Genomic DNA, 15,764 nt, shown 5'->3' with positions numbered 1-15,764 from the left:
CAAAAGAACCAGATTATTCAATATGGACTAACTCAATTGGTTAGAGGGAATATTTCAAAAGAATAAAAACTAAAGGACTCAGGGAATTTTGACCTTTTTCTCTGAGAAGTTATTGCCAACAATGCCATGTAGACGAATCTACTCTTAATTTAAAAAAAAAAAAAATTAGCCTCGTAGCACAAACTGAAAAAGTTTAAGAAACAAAGCCGCTCCTCTCAACTGTGACTTTTTGTTTTGTTGTTTAATGTAGAATTTTGGATTTCTTCTGGATTCACTGTAATGAAGAATCATCTGCTGTAGTGACATCTACAAGAACAAACTTGATTTGGAAATAACTTACTGGCTAATGGAGTCATCTTCAACTATAACTTTGGAGGTAAATAAGGCGTGATGTTATTGCTTGTTTTGTTATCCTTTTTTTTTTTTTTTAATGAAAACTTACGTTGACTAAGAACTCCTTTATTATGAAAGCTTTGGTATTAATATAATTGACTGGGACTTGGGATTTTATGAAAACACTCTTTTACCTACTCTTGCTTTGAATATGTGTATTCATTTAATGCTTAGTTGAGAGTTTAGGATCTTGTTCACTATTGTTCTTTAGGGTGCTTTGAAGAAAATTTCACTGTATGAATCCATTAAAGGTATTAACATCTAATATCTTGGCTGTTTTATGAATACTTATGTTTTATGAATATGCAAGGTTGTTTGAAGTTTATTTTTTCCATTTTATTATCTTAAGTAGAGATTTCTCTATTGAAAAGTACAAAGCTACACAGATTGGAGAAACATATCAAGGCAGAAGGATGTCCCAGTGATTCAGTAGGTATTTTCTCTAGACATGAAAGAGATGATGTATTAGACAGTTCCTGGAACAGGGCTAGAGCTTGACATATTATTTTTGGTTGATGACATGGTTGCCCTTCACAGTCAGAGGTGAACACAGGATGTGAAAAGTAAACAAAGTCTGAAAGAGCGCTTGTGCTGTAGCATTTAATATTCTTTCTCTGTCAGCACTGACCCAGCTTGTTTTTCTAAGGGCCTACAGTGTGGTGAGGCATCAGGAGGGAATAATGGACTGTCTGAGCATGGGAAAACAGAAAAGAAAGATGAGATCTGAAGTGGAAGTGAGGCTCAGAATTGGAAGCCAAAGTGTACTTTGTCAGTTAACTACTTGGGGAAAGTCACATAATCTGTGAGACCGAAAAAAAAAAAAAAAAAAAAAAAAGATATAAAGAAAGAACTGGAACCTAGATAAAAGGATCCAAATTGTATACACCATTGGCTTTTCCAATATCAGTTCTGTGTTCCTAGCTCATGGCTGGGAACAGGGTCCTGAGGGCATCCAACCATTACTTCCTCACCCTGAATAACTGGGTCACGATACCTTGTATCCCTAAACTTTTTGGCCTCTGGTAGGGTGGAGGGGCGATCTCTGTGGTAAGGTTAGCTCTCCTAGGATTACTACAAATTGCTAATTATCATTGTAAACTACATCAAAACCTAATAAAGAATTCCTTTGGGCAGAGCTTCCAGAAACCATATTCTAATGTCAGCCTCAAAAGTAATGGAATGTGTGAAATACTAGATAAGAGTCTCTGTGTGTCTCAATTGCCTCTTGTAGTAAATACATCAATCTCTACTGATGCCCTGCTGTTAATACTAAATGAGATCAAGCATGCATGACACTTTGAGAGGAATAAGGCATATATCTGTATTTGAGCTGGATAACTTATTTTATGATAAGCATAGAAAGAGCCTCAGACAAGGAACCTATGTGAAGCATATTCCATGAGAAAAGTAAATCTTGAGGCTTGGCGCCTACATTTATTCATGGGAGATGCAGGAGAGGGGGGAGGAGTGCAGGAAATGGGAACAGGACTAAATGAAATAAAATAGTAGCAAAAAATATGGAGGATTCTTCTTTTGTGAGCCTCTTAAACATCACCTTGGATTGTACTTCCGTTTTCTATGTTACAATGGATCTTTAAGGGGACATTTCTTCCTTAACAACTTAGATATTTATATCAATGTCTCTTCTCCCTTATTTGCTTACAAACTCCTTGAGGATAGATGCCATGTCTATGTTTTCTATCTGTGTAATACACAGCATAGAGCTTTGCATACACAGACCAAAAACCTCTAGTGAACATTATCTGTTGATTTTGCAACTGTTGTATGGAGATGAAGCTCTGTCCACACGGTATCAATGGCAGCTGTGTCAGCAGACAGTAAGAGACTGGACAAGTGGTACAGAGGGGTACGGCTTCCATTTCCAAAGAATTGCTTGGAAAAAAAATTAGTAACTGCCTAAAAATTCATTATTTATATCTGGCCAACTAAGTTTCTGTGAATTAAAAAAAAAAAAAATCATTGACAAAGTATATACACTTCAACAAGGGAGCCTAAGTTTCATCATCTGCAGGACACAGATGCCAGTTTTTAAATATTTTTTTAAATACAGCCTGTGATGTAATTATGGATATAAAATTATATCTCCTAGCTCAAAGAGAACTGTTGAAAGAACAGCAGCTGCTTTGTTTGTTGAGAATGTCAGTATCATTATTTTTATGGGAAGCTTCAGAGAAACACTAATTTGTGAAAGAAAAGCATCCCAGAAGGCAAATTTGACAGTTTAAATTCTCACACTTAACATGTTTGGAGTATCATAATTAATTGAAAGATAATGAAAAGCTGAATACAGCTTTGTTTAACTTCTTCATGGAGCCAGTGAAGTGATTCAGAATTAAATTTTCAAAATCTGAAAGAAGAAAGAGTGCTATGCTTTAGACAGAAAAACATGAGGTGGCTGAGAGATTATGAAATGCTGATGGGCATCCCAACAGCATTCTAATACAGTTTCAACTGGATTGAGACTGTAAGAATAAGCAAAATCCCTTCCCACACTGATAAACACATACTTGTATATGGCATTCCATTTTTGAGGCAGACTTAAATAGTATGCTAGTTTATTATTGTCTGGAAAGCGAAGCCAATGAAAAACTGCCAATTTGGCCCTTTTAAGGAAATCAGAACCTAATCAAAACCTAATCTTGTCTCAAAGTCAATCGTTTTTGCTAGGTTTAATAACTAAACCAATTTGTGGGCAAACCTTAAGAAATGGAAAACTCTGGAGGAGTTTCAAGAATAAAGTGTAGCTCCAATTAAAATCTAAGAAGAACCATGAACTTCAGAACCTAGATTCCATAGTGCATACATGCTAAGTTGCTTTAGTCATGTTCGACTCTTTGTGGCCTATGGGCTGAAGCCTGCCAGGCCCCTCTGTCCATGGGATTCTCCAGGCAAGAACACTGGAGTGGATTGCCATTTCCTCAGAGGATCTTCCTTATCCAGGAATCCAACCTGCGTCTTTTACGTCTGCCTGCTTTGGCAGGTGGGTTCTTTACTACCAGCACCATCTGGAAGCCCCCTATACACACCTGCTGCTGCTGCTGCTAAGTCGCTTCAGTCGTGTCCGACTCTGTGCGACCCCATAGACGGCAGCCCACCAGGCTCCCCCGTCCCTGGGATTCTCCAGGCAAGAACACTAGAGTGGGTTGCCATTTCCTTCTCCAATGCATGAAAGTGAAAAGTGAAAGTGAAGTCACTCAGTCATGTCCGACTCTTAGCGACCCCATGGACTGCAACCCACCAGGCTCCCCCATCCATGGGATTTTCCAGGCAAGAGTACTGGAGTGGGGTGTCATTGCCTTCTCCGCTATACACACCTAGTACCTGCCAAAAAGAAGATGATGGAAAATTGTGAATGAGTAAGTTCAGTGAATGAGTAAGTAAATGAAGAAAGATACTTCCCCAACCTCCATGGAGATCAATTATTTTTTATGAAAACAATTTTATACAGTCAATCTAGGTATAGAATGTAATTTATATTAACTTTCTGTTTTCTAATATAGTCTGGGAATTAATTCATCCAGTATGGATAACATTTTGAAATGAAATGCCATTTTGAGTTTTAAATAATCAATTTTAAATGGGATTTTATAAATATTAGTCATTGTAATAACTGTCACTTTAGTACTCTGCCATGCCTTGTACATGTATCATCTCTTTTGTGCTTACAAAGAACCAACAAGGTTAGTTTTAGCAACCCATTTTCTAAAGGGAACAAAGGCTCAGAATGTTAAATCACACGCTCAAAACTACACAGCTAGTAAAAGGCAGAACCAGGAGTCACAATCAGTGTGATTCTAAGGCATACCATCTTAATCTCTAAATTTTCTTATGAACAGCTAATGAACATTGTAAACTTTGAGACACAAACCCCTTTCAGAATATAGATCCCTTCCTAAGACTAAATATGCATGTATACATTGACAGGTAACTTCTAGAACATGGAGACATACATGGGGCAACCCCCATCCCCATATAAATGCTAGACCTAGGTCAGAAAATTTATGAAATACTATAGAAAATTAGGGAGAAATATGAAAATTGCAATAGAAACTTCTATCACATATATGCTGCTGCTGCTAAGTCGCTTCAGTCGTGTCCGACTCTGTGCGACCCCAAAGATGGCAGCCCACCAGGCTCCCCAGTCCCTGGGATTCTCCAGGCAAGAACACTGGAGTGGGTTGCCATTTCCTTCTCCAATGCATGAAAGTGAAAAGTAAAAGTGAAGTTGCTCAGTCGTGTCTGACTCTTAGCGACCCCATGGACTGCAGCCCACCAGGCTCCTCCGTCCATGGGATTTTCCAGGCAGGAGTACTGGAGTGGGGTGCCATGTGAAAGTAATCATATATTCTATAATAAGAAGTCTGGTGTCCACTGCAACAAAACTTCAAATATAGTATCTATCATTAAATATTAGCAAAATTATATTGCAAAAATTTCTCTTCCCTTTGATCTTCTCCCCTCCTCTTCCCACCTCACTGTATTCATCCCTCCCCCTCATCTCCTTTCCTCAATACTGTGAGTACTTATTTAGTGACTGGCACATTATGCCCTGTTTTGGCTGTTTGTGATATACCAGGAAAAACAAAACACAGAACACCAGGATGAAACAAAAATCACTGTCTTCCAGGAGCCTTTATTCTAGTGGGAGGATACAGATGGTAAAAATGATCTAATAGAAAGTGATAAATGCTATATAAAAAAATACAGCAAGTTTGGAGGTATGGGAATGACAGAGGCAAGTGGTTATTGGTCAGGGGATGGTCAGGATAGCCCTCATTGAGAAAAGCATATTTAAGCAAAGCTTTAAAGGAGGCGAAGGCATTAACCAGGTGACTTTCAGAGGAGAGATTGTTATAGCCAGAGGGTCAGTCAGTGGATAGGCACAAAGCAGGAGTCTGTTTGATGAGCTGAAAGCAAGGAAGGAGGCTGTGTAGCTGAACGGAATGAGTGAGGGGCTAGAACCAAGAGATGAGGTCAGAGAGGTAATGGAAGCCAAAAGACACAGAATGCATGCAAAAACAAGAGCCTCGTATATGCTGTCTATAAGAGAGCCACCTCAGACCTTGGGACACCCACAGACTGAGGGGACGGAAAAAGGTATTCCTTGCAAATGGAATCAAATGAAAGCTAGAGTAGCAACACTCATATCAGATAAAAATAGACCTCAGAACAAGGACTATCACAAGAGACAAGGAAGGACACTACATAACGATCAAGGGATCAATCCATGAAGAAGATAGAACAATTTAAAATATTTATGTAACCAACATAGCAGCACCTCAATACATAAAGCAAGTGCTAATAGCCATGAAAGCAGAAATCAACAGTAACACAGTAATAGTAGGGGACTTTAATACCCTACTTATACCAATGGACAGATCATCTAGAGAGAACATTAATAAAGAAACATAAGCTTTAACATGACACACTAAACCAGATAAACTTAACTGATATTTATAGGACATTCCATCTGAAAACAGCAGAATATACTTTTCAAATGCACAAGAACATTCTCCAGGACAGATCACATCTTGAGTCACAAATCAAGCCTTGGCAAATTTAAGAAATTTGAAATTGAATCAAGCATCTTTTCCAACCACAACACTATGAGATTAGGAATCAATTACAAAAAAAAAAAAAAAAAAAAAAACCCTGTAAAAATCATAAACAAAAAAATACAGTACTAAATAACCAAGAGATCACTGAAGAAATCAAAGAGGAAATTAAAAAAAAAATACACAGAAACAAATGACAATGAAAACACAGTGACCCAAAACCTATGGGATACAACAAAAGCGGTTCTAAGAGGGAAGTTTACAGCAATACAATCCTAACTCAAGAAACAAGGAGGGGATATATGTATACATATATCTGATTCATGTTATTGTATAGTAGAAACTAACGCAGCATTGTAAAGCAACTATACCCCGTTAAAAAACAGACAGCTATCTCTTAGAGGAATTAAAATGTGAAAAACTGCACACTACCTTGCCTTAGTCTATTTCCCATACTCTTCACTTCTTGATGTAGATACAGGCTTATGGTTGGTCTCATAATTCCTTTTTGCCTGAGGGACTTCCTGAATTTTGTATATATTTTGAAGGTAGAGTCACTGAGACTTCTAGACATAGTAGATGTACCCTGTGAGAGAAAGCAAAGTCAGTATGACCCCAATGCTGATAAATCACAATAACAGCACCAGATGATTTTTTGCATACATTTAGGAAGAGATACTAGGGTGAAAAAAAAATTCAACTCTAAAGACAACGACTTGATACACCTAGTGTATGATTTTATAATCTGATAAGTGGCATGGATTTTTCTGCCCCTCAAAGTTCCAGTTTCAAAGTGAAGTGAAGTCGCTCAGTCATGTCCGACTCTTGGTGACCCCATGGACTGTAGCCCACCAGGCTCCTCCATCCATGGAATTTTCGAGGCAAGAGTACTGGAGTGGGTGGCCATTTCCTTCTCCAGGGGATCTTGCCAGCCCAGGAGTCGAGCCCGGGTCTCCTGCATTGCAGGTAGACACTTTACCCTCTGAGCCAACACGGAATCCTTCTAGTTTCAAAGGCCTGTAGAAATCCCAAGGAGGGACCACAGATACTACACTCTTCCCTTCTTGTCAACCTGGATGCAAAACTCAATCTTCCCTTCACAAAACAAAATGTTCCTTCACTAGTTTCAACAAGAAATCTACTCCTCCCGTGTTCACCAGGTCTTCTCACCTTTCATTCACTTTCTCACGTGGTCTTTGTTCCCTCTCTATGAAACTGCTTTCTGTGAATTTTGAATTCTTATTTTGTGTAAAATATAAGGATCTCCTGCCCTTAGCACTCGATACATAAACACCCCTTAGGGAGGTTATCGGAATAAAGGAGGTATCAGGATCTGCCTTTCTTAGAAGGTTAGGTTTATAAATATACAGTACTCTCCTAGGTAAAATTCCCCCAGAATTTGCATGCAGGAGGTTTAGCAGAAGTGCTCTTGAAAACAGAAGTGCTCTTTGCAAGGGAAGTGAATTGTGCAGAGGTAGGATTTGAAATGGTTAAAACAGCAGCCTCAGCCACTGCCACAGCGATCCTTCAAGACTAAGATGATCCTACAACAGAATTAGAACGTCCCACATTAAGGAATGTGCTCCCACAACAATCAGTCATCATATATGGCTGCTGATTGTTGTGCCCCCACACCAGGAACTGAGGTAGAGAAGGCAATGGCACCCCACTCCAGTACTCTTGCCTGGAAAATCCCATGGATGGAGGGGCCTGGTGGGTTGCAGTCCATGGGGTCGCTAGGAGTCAGACACGACTGAGCGACTTCACTTTCACTTTTCACTTTCATGCATTGGAGAAGGAAATGGCAACCCACTCCAGTGTTCTTGCCTGGAGAATCTCAGGGACAGGGGAGCCTGGTGGGCTGCCATCTCTGGGGTTGCACAGAGTCGGACATGACTGAAGCAACTTAGCAGCAGCAGCAGCAGCAGCAGGAACTGGAGAGCAGAGACTTGAGCAAGGTAGTTTCCTTCAGCTGAGGGCAATTCCCAGAGCTGGATGCACCTGTAAGTAATCAGCATCCAACAGCACAGGGGACCATGAAGCCTTAACCAGGAAGGGGAATCTAGGAGGTGTCCAAACGCATCCACTACAATCCTTCCTACGTCATTTAGTTCCACTTGCTTCATGTCGTATATTCCCTCAACAAGGGAACAACTTCTCCAGGAATGCAACTCACCTCCTTTCCAGGGAAAACTTTTAGAAATTTAGTGGGACAAGCTACAGTGTCAGCCTTCTTCTTCCTTTCTCCCTCCTCCCCTGCCCTCAGCCCTACAACTATATTCAAGACCATAAACTGATATTTATAGTCTCCCTCATCTCTTAACTTCATATACTAGAATCCACCCACCCTTGACTGCCACTGGGTAGTCAGCTGGTCTCCAGCATTTACCTGGTGGGATGACCCAGTCCCCATTTCCTGAGGCGGACGTGGGCTCATAGTTGCTGTGCCCTTCTCAGGATATGGCTTCTGCACAAGTGCATTTACCATTAAAATTGGTTAGAGGAATACCAAGAGCCCACTTCCCTTCACCTCCTTTCCTAAGCAGATCACTTGGGTGCCAAACCCACTTTTCCCTGATCCTACTATGTAACTTAGGGCTTCCCTGGTGGATCAGATGGTAAAGAACCTGCCTGCAATGCAGGATATGTGGGTTTGATCCCTGGGTTGGGAAGATCCCCTGGAGAAGGAAGTATTCTTGCCTGGGAAATCCCATGGACAGAGGCACATGCAGGCTCCAGTCCATGGTGTTGCAAGAGTTGGACACGACTGAGTAACCAAACAACAACATTATATAATATGTAACAGTGGTCCTACCTTCTGATTATTGGTGTTGTTCAGGTGCTCCGTTGTGTGTGACTCTTGGTCAGAGTCAATAACCCCTGTCGGAACTATAGATCCTTTTTTTGCTTACTGGCACAAAGAACCAAAAGTAACCATGTGACAGTCATAGCTGAAGTTTAATGGGACTCCTGTGGAGGAAGGCCCAGGAATTCCCCTGGGAATCAAGTCCATTAACCCTTTACAGGACTGTGGGGATGGGAAGAACAAATATCCCAAATGGGTCACTGGAAGTGATAATAAGCACAGATCCTTCTCCTTGTAACCCGTAGTTCCCAGACCCATGTAGTTCCCTTGGGGAACACAGTATCACATAACAGTTGATGATACAGGGTGTGCTCTTTATTCTGGAGGATGAAGGTATACACCACATTCTCACACAATATAGCTTCCAACTTCCCACCTTTGGTGTATACCTTCAAAAAGCCATTCTATCACTCTGTCAGGCTGGCAGAATCCGAGTGGTAAAATGCGAAAGATCAGGGAACCTCATGGTTAGGTGCCTACTGTCACACCTCATTTGCTTTAAAGTGCATGGCTTGGTCCAATGCAATTTATGTAGGATCACATATTGGTAGATCAAACATTTTGTTTGCTCTTGGATAATGGTGCAGCCAATGAGCCTAATGAGCAGGAAAGGCAATCACGTAGAGAACACAACTCAAACTAAAATTTCTTCCTCTCGAAATTTCACGGACACAGTGTAACCAACTTTGTCTAGTTGGTCCCCTTAAGGCATGGGGCCATACTAGAGGGAAGGATTAGTCTTGCTGCTGGCTGGTTAAATGATTGGTCGGCCCTGGTGAGTGGCGGTACACGTTGCTGGGCTCATGCAATGTAGCCTGTCTCTATAGCTTCTCCTGTATAAACCCTCTGTGCAACACTGCAGTAACTTTCAACAAAGACTGGCTAAGTTCTCCTACATGGTTATTTAGTGTCCCTTCTGCAGTGGTTTCTCTCTGTCGGCATTAAAAAATATGTATTAATTATTTGCTGTTTCAGCTGTCTTAGTTGCAGCTTGTGGGATATTTAATTGGTTGCATTCTTAGTTGTGACAGATGGGATCTAGTTCCCTGACCAGGGATTGAACCTGGGCCCCTTGCATTGGGAACATGGGGTCTTAGCCACTGGATCCCATGGAAGTCCCCTCTGGTGGATACTTGGATGCGAAACAAAGATATTCATACTTCATGCCCATGTTTGTATGTCAATTCACATGCCTCTTCTTCAAACCTCTTTTTCTCACTCTTTATCCTTCCAAGCCCCTGAACAGCTAGCCAAACCATGTCACTGCTAATGAGCCCATGAGTAATCTTACAATCTACTTCTCTTCTGACACAAAACAGATAATCACCCACACATGCAAACCTCTGCTAATGGTGAGACTCTCACTGCTGTCTTTCAAGGTCACCCTGAGTGAAGCTTTTGGGCAAGAATCCAAATTATGTATCAGTTCCACCCCAAAATCAAGTAGTTTAAAACAACAGCAGCTTATTATTTCTTCAAACGAGATGACAAACATGGCCAAGGACGGGGACAAATTAAGTGGAATGAAGATGAGTCATAAAATGAAGATGTCTAGAATGCGATCACGATACTGTCAACAAACAAGGCAGGACATGAAATAGAGACGTGAAACTAGACAATACAGCTTAAAATAAGTAGAGGAGATAAACTAGAAACAGTCTTTATATTTCTTACTAAACAAAACCAGAATTCCTTACCTTTGTCTTCAGGCTTCTTCTCACTTTCGACTCTGATTTCTTGTTAAATACTCTCTCTTGCTGCTAATTTTAAAAGACCCTATTAGAAACAATTGTGAGGAACCGTCCTTCCACTCCCTGCCTTTAAGCTGCTCCTTCAACAATGGAGCCTTATGTAGTTTCTCTGGGAAGTTTCCTCATGGAGTCTTGATTTGTTTTTATGTACATCCTCGCTGCAGAAAAAGAACTTGAGTTGGATCAGAAAAGGTAATTAATTATTTCACAAAGGGCTAGGGCATAAAGGGGCAGGAGGGAAGCACCAGCCTGGTGGTCCAGTGATTAAGAATTAGCCTTGCGATGCAAGGGACACCGTTTCATCCCTGGTTGGGGAAGATCCTACATGCCACCGGAACAGCTAAGCCAGTGCCCCGCAAGTACGCCTGCGCTCTGGAGCCCATGAGCCGCAACTCCTGAGCACACGTGCAGCAGCTACTAAAGCCCGCATGCCCTAAAGCCCCCGCAACAGAGAAGCCGGTGCAACGAGAAGCCTGCACACCAGAACTAGAGTGTGGCCCCTGCTCTCCACAACTAGAGAAAGTCCACGCACAGCAATAAGGATCCAGTGCAGCCAATAAATAAACTTTCTTCCCCTGAACCCACTGAAATCCTTAGCGGCAGGGCCCACTGCTTAATGACCTTCATGCGGCTGTACAAAGTACCTCAGTTCAGTCGCTCAGTCGTGTCCGACTCTTTGCGACCCCATGAATTGCAGCACGCCAGGCCTCCCTGTCCATCACAAACTCCAGGAGTTCACTCAGACTCACGTCCATCGAGTCAGTGATGCCATCCAGCCATCTCATCCTCTGTCGTCCCCTTCTCCTCCTGCCCTCAATGCCTCCCAGTATCAGAGTCTTTTCCAATGAGTCAACTCTTTGCATGAGGTGGCCAAAGTACTGGAGTTTCAGCTTCAGCATCATTCCCTTCAAAGAAATCCCAGGGCTGATCTTCAGAATGGACTGGTTGGATCTCCTTGCAGTCCAAGGGACTTTCAAGAGTCTTCTCCAACACCAAAGTTCAAAAGCATCAATTCTCCGGCACTCAGCCTTCTTCACAGTCCAACTCTCACATCCATACATGACCACAGGAAAAACCACAGCCTTGACTAGACAGACCTTTGCTGGCAAAGTAATGTCTCTGCTTTTGAATATGCTATCTAGGTTGGTCATAACTTTCCTTCCAAGGAGTAAGTGTCTTTGAATTTCATGGCTGCAGTCACCATCTGCAGTGATTTTGGAGCCCCCAAAAATAAAGTCTGACACTGTTTCCACTGTTTCCCCATCTATTTCCCATGAAGTGGTGGGACCAGATGCCATGATCTTCGTTTTCTGAATGTTGAGGTTTAAGCCAACTTCTTCACTCTCTTCTTTCACTTTCATTAAGAGGCTTTTTAGTTCCTCTTCACTTTCTGCCATAAGGGTGGTATCATCTGCATATCTGAGGTTATTGATATTTCTCCCAGCAATCTTGATTCCAGCTTGTGTTTCTTCCAGTCCAGTGTTTCTCATGATGTACTCTGCATATAAGTTAGATAAGCAGGGTGACAATATACAGCCTTGACGTACCCCTTTTCCAATTTGGAACCAGCCTGTTGTACCTACAGGTGTTTAAAGTTTGATGACTGAATGACTCAGCACCTTCACACTTAGGCCATACAGCCTCGTAAGATACTTTGTAGTCATTTATCATTTCTGTAAGTTACACTCTTTGAAGTCAGAGACAAGTTCATAATTTTGCTTTTTGTAGCATGTAGCAAAGTGTCTTTGCACTGAATTTTAGCAGCAAAATATTTAATTGGTTATGAGGATTATCACTAACCAAGGACATGTGAAAAGGGAAGGTGATTTGTGAATTAGAAGTAGAGCCTCAGTGGATTCCACAAATCCACTTGGGAAGGTGGACTGGCCCTTTAGAGATGTCTTGAAATGAAGTAAGCAAGACAAGCCTTTGAACTCTGCATGACCCAGACACTGAACGTGTGCTGCAGCCCAGGAAGAGGCCAGCATTGTGGGTAAGGCAGCTTTCTAGAGCCAGGGGCAATGCCTAAAGGATGCAGCTGTGGACTATCAGCATCCAAATTCCAATCAGTGTAGAGAAGTTGGTTCTAGAAGCGAACATTGGTGGTGCACAGCAGCATCAAATACAGCATCCTGAGGTATGGATGAAAAGACAGGACTGAATTCATTTTTGGCTCCCAAGATTCAGACTCTTCTGTGAGCCCAAATAACTCCTTTTTTTCTCCTTTGAGGATTTGAGTTGGCACCTGAGCTATTTATCTTTGACTCTGCCCTGCCACTTGGATACTAGGAAGGTTTCTCACACTCACCTTACACAGTGCTAGTCACTCACGCCAACACCACCACTGCCCCAGCCCAACCAGGAAGTCTTCCTGCACCAGCAGACATTTCTGTGGCATGTGGCTTTCTGGGCGTCATACAGTTGTCCCTGCAGCCTGAAGATCACAGCTTTAGAGAATATGGGTCTGAAAAAAAAAAAAAATTCCCACTAGCACCCTCTGTCATCTTTTCCACTATCAGAATCAAGGCTGACTTTCAGGTTAATGATTCCTACATACAAGGAAGGAACATCAGCTTCTGCTCTTTTCAGCCCTTACATGCATAATCTCTGCCTCCTATAAGAAGGAGGAGCCAGAATATCTACTGGGCAATTTTGCTTGTAGGGATTAGTTTTCTCCTTGTTTCCTGCTGTTAGTTTCTGGATGGCTTAAGGAAAGTCCTATAGCAAGTGTTGTTTGCTTGGAAATACCCATCTTTCCTGTAAGCAAATTTTTTAAAGGACGGAGGAAGATACTTTCACCTGGCAACTCTAGACATTGAAAAATGCACCAGGTAAATGAGTAACTCCTGGGTTAAAAGTGGATGGTCCCAGCTGTTCTCTCTGAGCTCAGACTTCATACATTAAGTTAAATGACACAGCCTCTCATTAGGTTTTCTGAGTATCAGACCAGAACTGGAAGTTGGAGACCACTCCTTGGGACCTTACTTGTAGGGAAGTTGATTTTACTGGGAAGGCTGTTATACCAGCATCATCAACTGTAACTCCCCATGTCTCCAGTGAGGCCTCCAGTTCAAGTTTGCCCTTTGGTTGGATTTCATAAAAACAGCATCTATCACCTTTCTTCCAGAGTAAATCTTTGCTAACAGGGAGAATTTAGATCTTCCATTCTAATGCTTCTCCAATAACACCTTACTATATGTTGCTCTTGTAATAACATGCTTTGACTGAACCTGAGTTTTCAAACTCTTCAATAGCACTTTGTCATACAGCTGATTGCAAAAGACTCTAGTATTAACACATTTCCAGGGAACTTTTCTCTGTCTTGTTGGTGCATGGTAGGGGAGCAGATGTTCGAGTCTCTGCAGCTTCCAACATTTTCAAGTACACTTGTCAACACGGTCAAGTATTTCGTCACAGGTGAAGCTCTGGCGGGACTGAGATCATGTGTACCTCCTAATGTCAAGCTTATAAATTTTCTTTTAATCTCCTTCACATCTCTGCCTCTGATACCTGCCACTACCACAACACAATATGCTCTTTTCGAACTCACAGTCCCACTGTCTGTTCCCTAAAATTGGACTGCCTGAGAATGTAAACTAGTTGTATGGTTAAGAGGTTAGCAGCTTCTGATGGTAGTTCCAAAGCTTGCTGATAACAGATTCAACAGTAGATGTCCTGCCCCTGGGGCACTCTGTCAACAAATGCAGCGTGGTAGGGGCCTTTGGTCAGGCAAAGTCACAGTGGCCATGAACACACTTCCCCTTCCAGACAGAATGTTATACTTTAGAGTCTGTTGAGATAAACTCCTAAAAAAAAAAATCCTCATTTGAGACTTGGTTTGGTTTTGGCTTATATAATAGTATGATACCTTGCCTTTTGCTTAAAATTCAGTCTTGAGCAGTGTGTCCCTGAACAAGAACTGAAAATTTGATCTCAGATTTCTACTTTGGGTTCCCTATGAGACTGCTTAAGGTTCTTAGAAGGGCTGTTGTTCAATTAGAAATAGAGGTTCTGTGAGGCATGTCCTAAAAATCCATCCAAGGCTTTTGAAAGATTCTCTGAGATATCACCTGAAATCTTTCTACGTCTGAAGAAAGGATTTTATAGTTATACAGCTTGCTTCATGTTTACCGTAAAAGATCATGTTTCCAGACAGCACCCTGAATTTGCTCTTTGCCCTGAGGCTCTTTTTTTTTTTAACTTTTGAGAGTCTTCCTTTGGGAGAGACTAGGGATGAGAATTGATTTTATTTTTTTTGTTTTCTTTTTAAACCTAGCAAAGCAAGGACAATTTTTATTTGTTCTACATACTGCTTGAAAATGGAATAATTTCTATTTTCATTCATCTCTTTATTTTTATGATAGCAGCTAGAAGACCTTAGCTGTCACTTTGAACGTTTAGCCTAGAAATATCCTCATCAGATCAACCCGTTCACTAGGGGCAGTTCCGTCTTCTGCAGTGACAGAAGCTTCCAGCACTGCATATCCAAGGCCTTCTATCTTCAGCCCCCAGTAACGTTTCACTCACTCTCCTTAAGGCCTTCACTGATGCCACTTTAGTGCTCACTGGTCCTGGTAGCACCCAACTTCCAGGTAACAAAATCTAACTTTTGCTACATAGTACAGCTCCCTAAAACCTACTTATGTAAACAACATTCATTTGATTTTGCTCATGATTTTGTCTGACAGGAATCTGCGGAAGGGCTCAGCTGGGTAGATTCTGCTTGGAGTCTCTCATGCAGTTGTTGTCAAATGTTGGCCAGGGCTGCAGTTCTCTGAAGGCTCAGTTGGGCTGAATGTCCAAAAAGGTCACTCTCGTGGCTGGCTGTTGATGCTCACTGTCCACTGAGAGCTCAGCCCACCTGTCCCCCCGTGCACACACATGTGGCCCCTACATCTGCTTAGTTTCCTCACATCTCCCAAGCTTTGGGTGGTTGGAATTTTAACACAGCAACTCAGGACCTCGAGTGTGAGTGTTTGGTTAGGTTGAATCAGTTTCAGTAAATGCACTTTTTACATATCATGCAAAGTTATAAACAGGACAATAAAAACAGGCCAAACAGGAGATTTTAAAGCCTCCGTTATTGTTCCTTAACACCCCTACCTAACAAGTTACCATATTTACAAGTACAAATATCTTCTGAGAAATGTCAGGCACACTGTTTGAATCCTCTGAAAC

General features: G+C 41.7%; 1 long non-coding RNA gene across 3 annotated transcripts in view; it reads right to left on the bottom strand.

Moving 5' to 3' along the window:
• LOC129646189 (uncharacterized) overlaps positions 1 to 13,379 on the bottom strand; it is a 98,425-nt gene extending 85,046 nt beyond the window's left edge. Inside the window, exons 1-2 of one of the 3 annotated variants that reach the window (XR_008711740.1) lie at positions 12,895 to 13,379; positions 6,402 to 6,555 (exon numbers count right to left, since the gene is read on the bottom strand). This is a non-coding gene — a long non-coding RNA (uncharacterized LOC129646189). Of the gene's footprint in view, positions 1 to 6,401; positions 6,556 to 10,532; positions 11,668 to 12,894 lie in introns of those variants that run through there. The other 2 variants (XR_008711739.1, XR_008711738.1) reach the window with 2 other exon arrangements.
• Between the last annotated feature and the right edge of the window lie 2,385 nt (positions 13,380 to 15,764).

This window comes from Bubalus kerabau, chromosome 3, assembly GCF_029407905.1.
Source record: "Bubalus kerabau isolate K-KA32 ecotype Philippines breed swamp buffalo chromosome 3, PCC_UOA_SB_1v2, whole genome shotgun sequence".
In the NCBI taxonomy this organism is placed as follows: Eukaryota; Metazoa; Chordata; class Mammalia; order Artiodactyla; family Bovidae; genus Bubalus; species Bubalus kerabau.
This window is presented reverse-complemented; position numbering and strand designations above follow the sequence as displayed.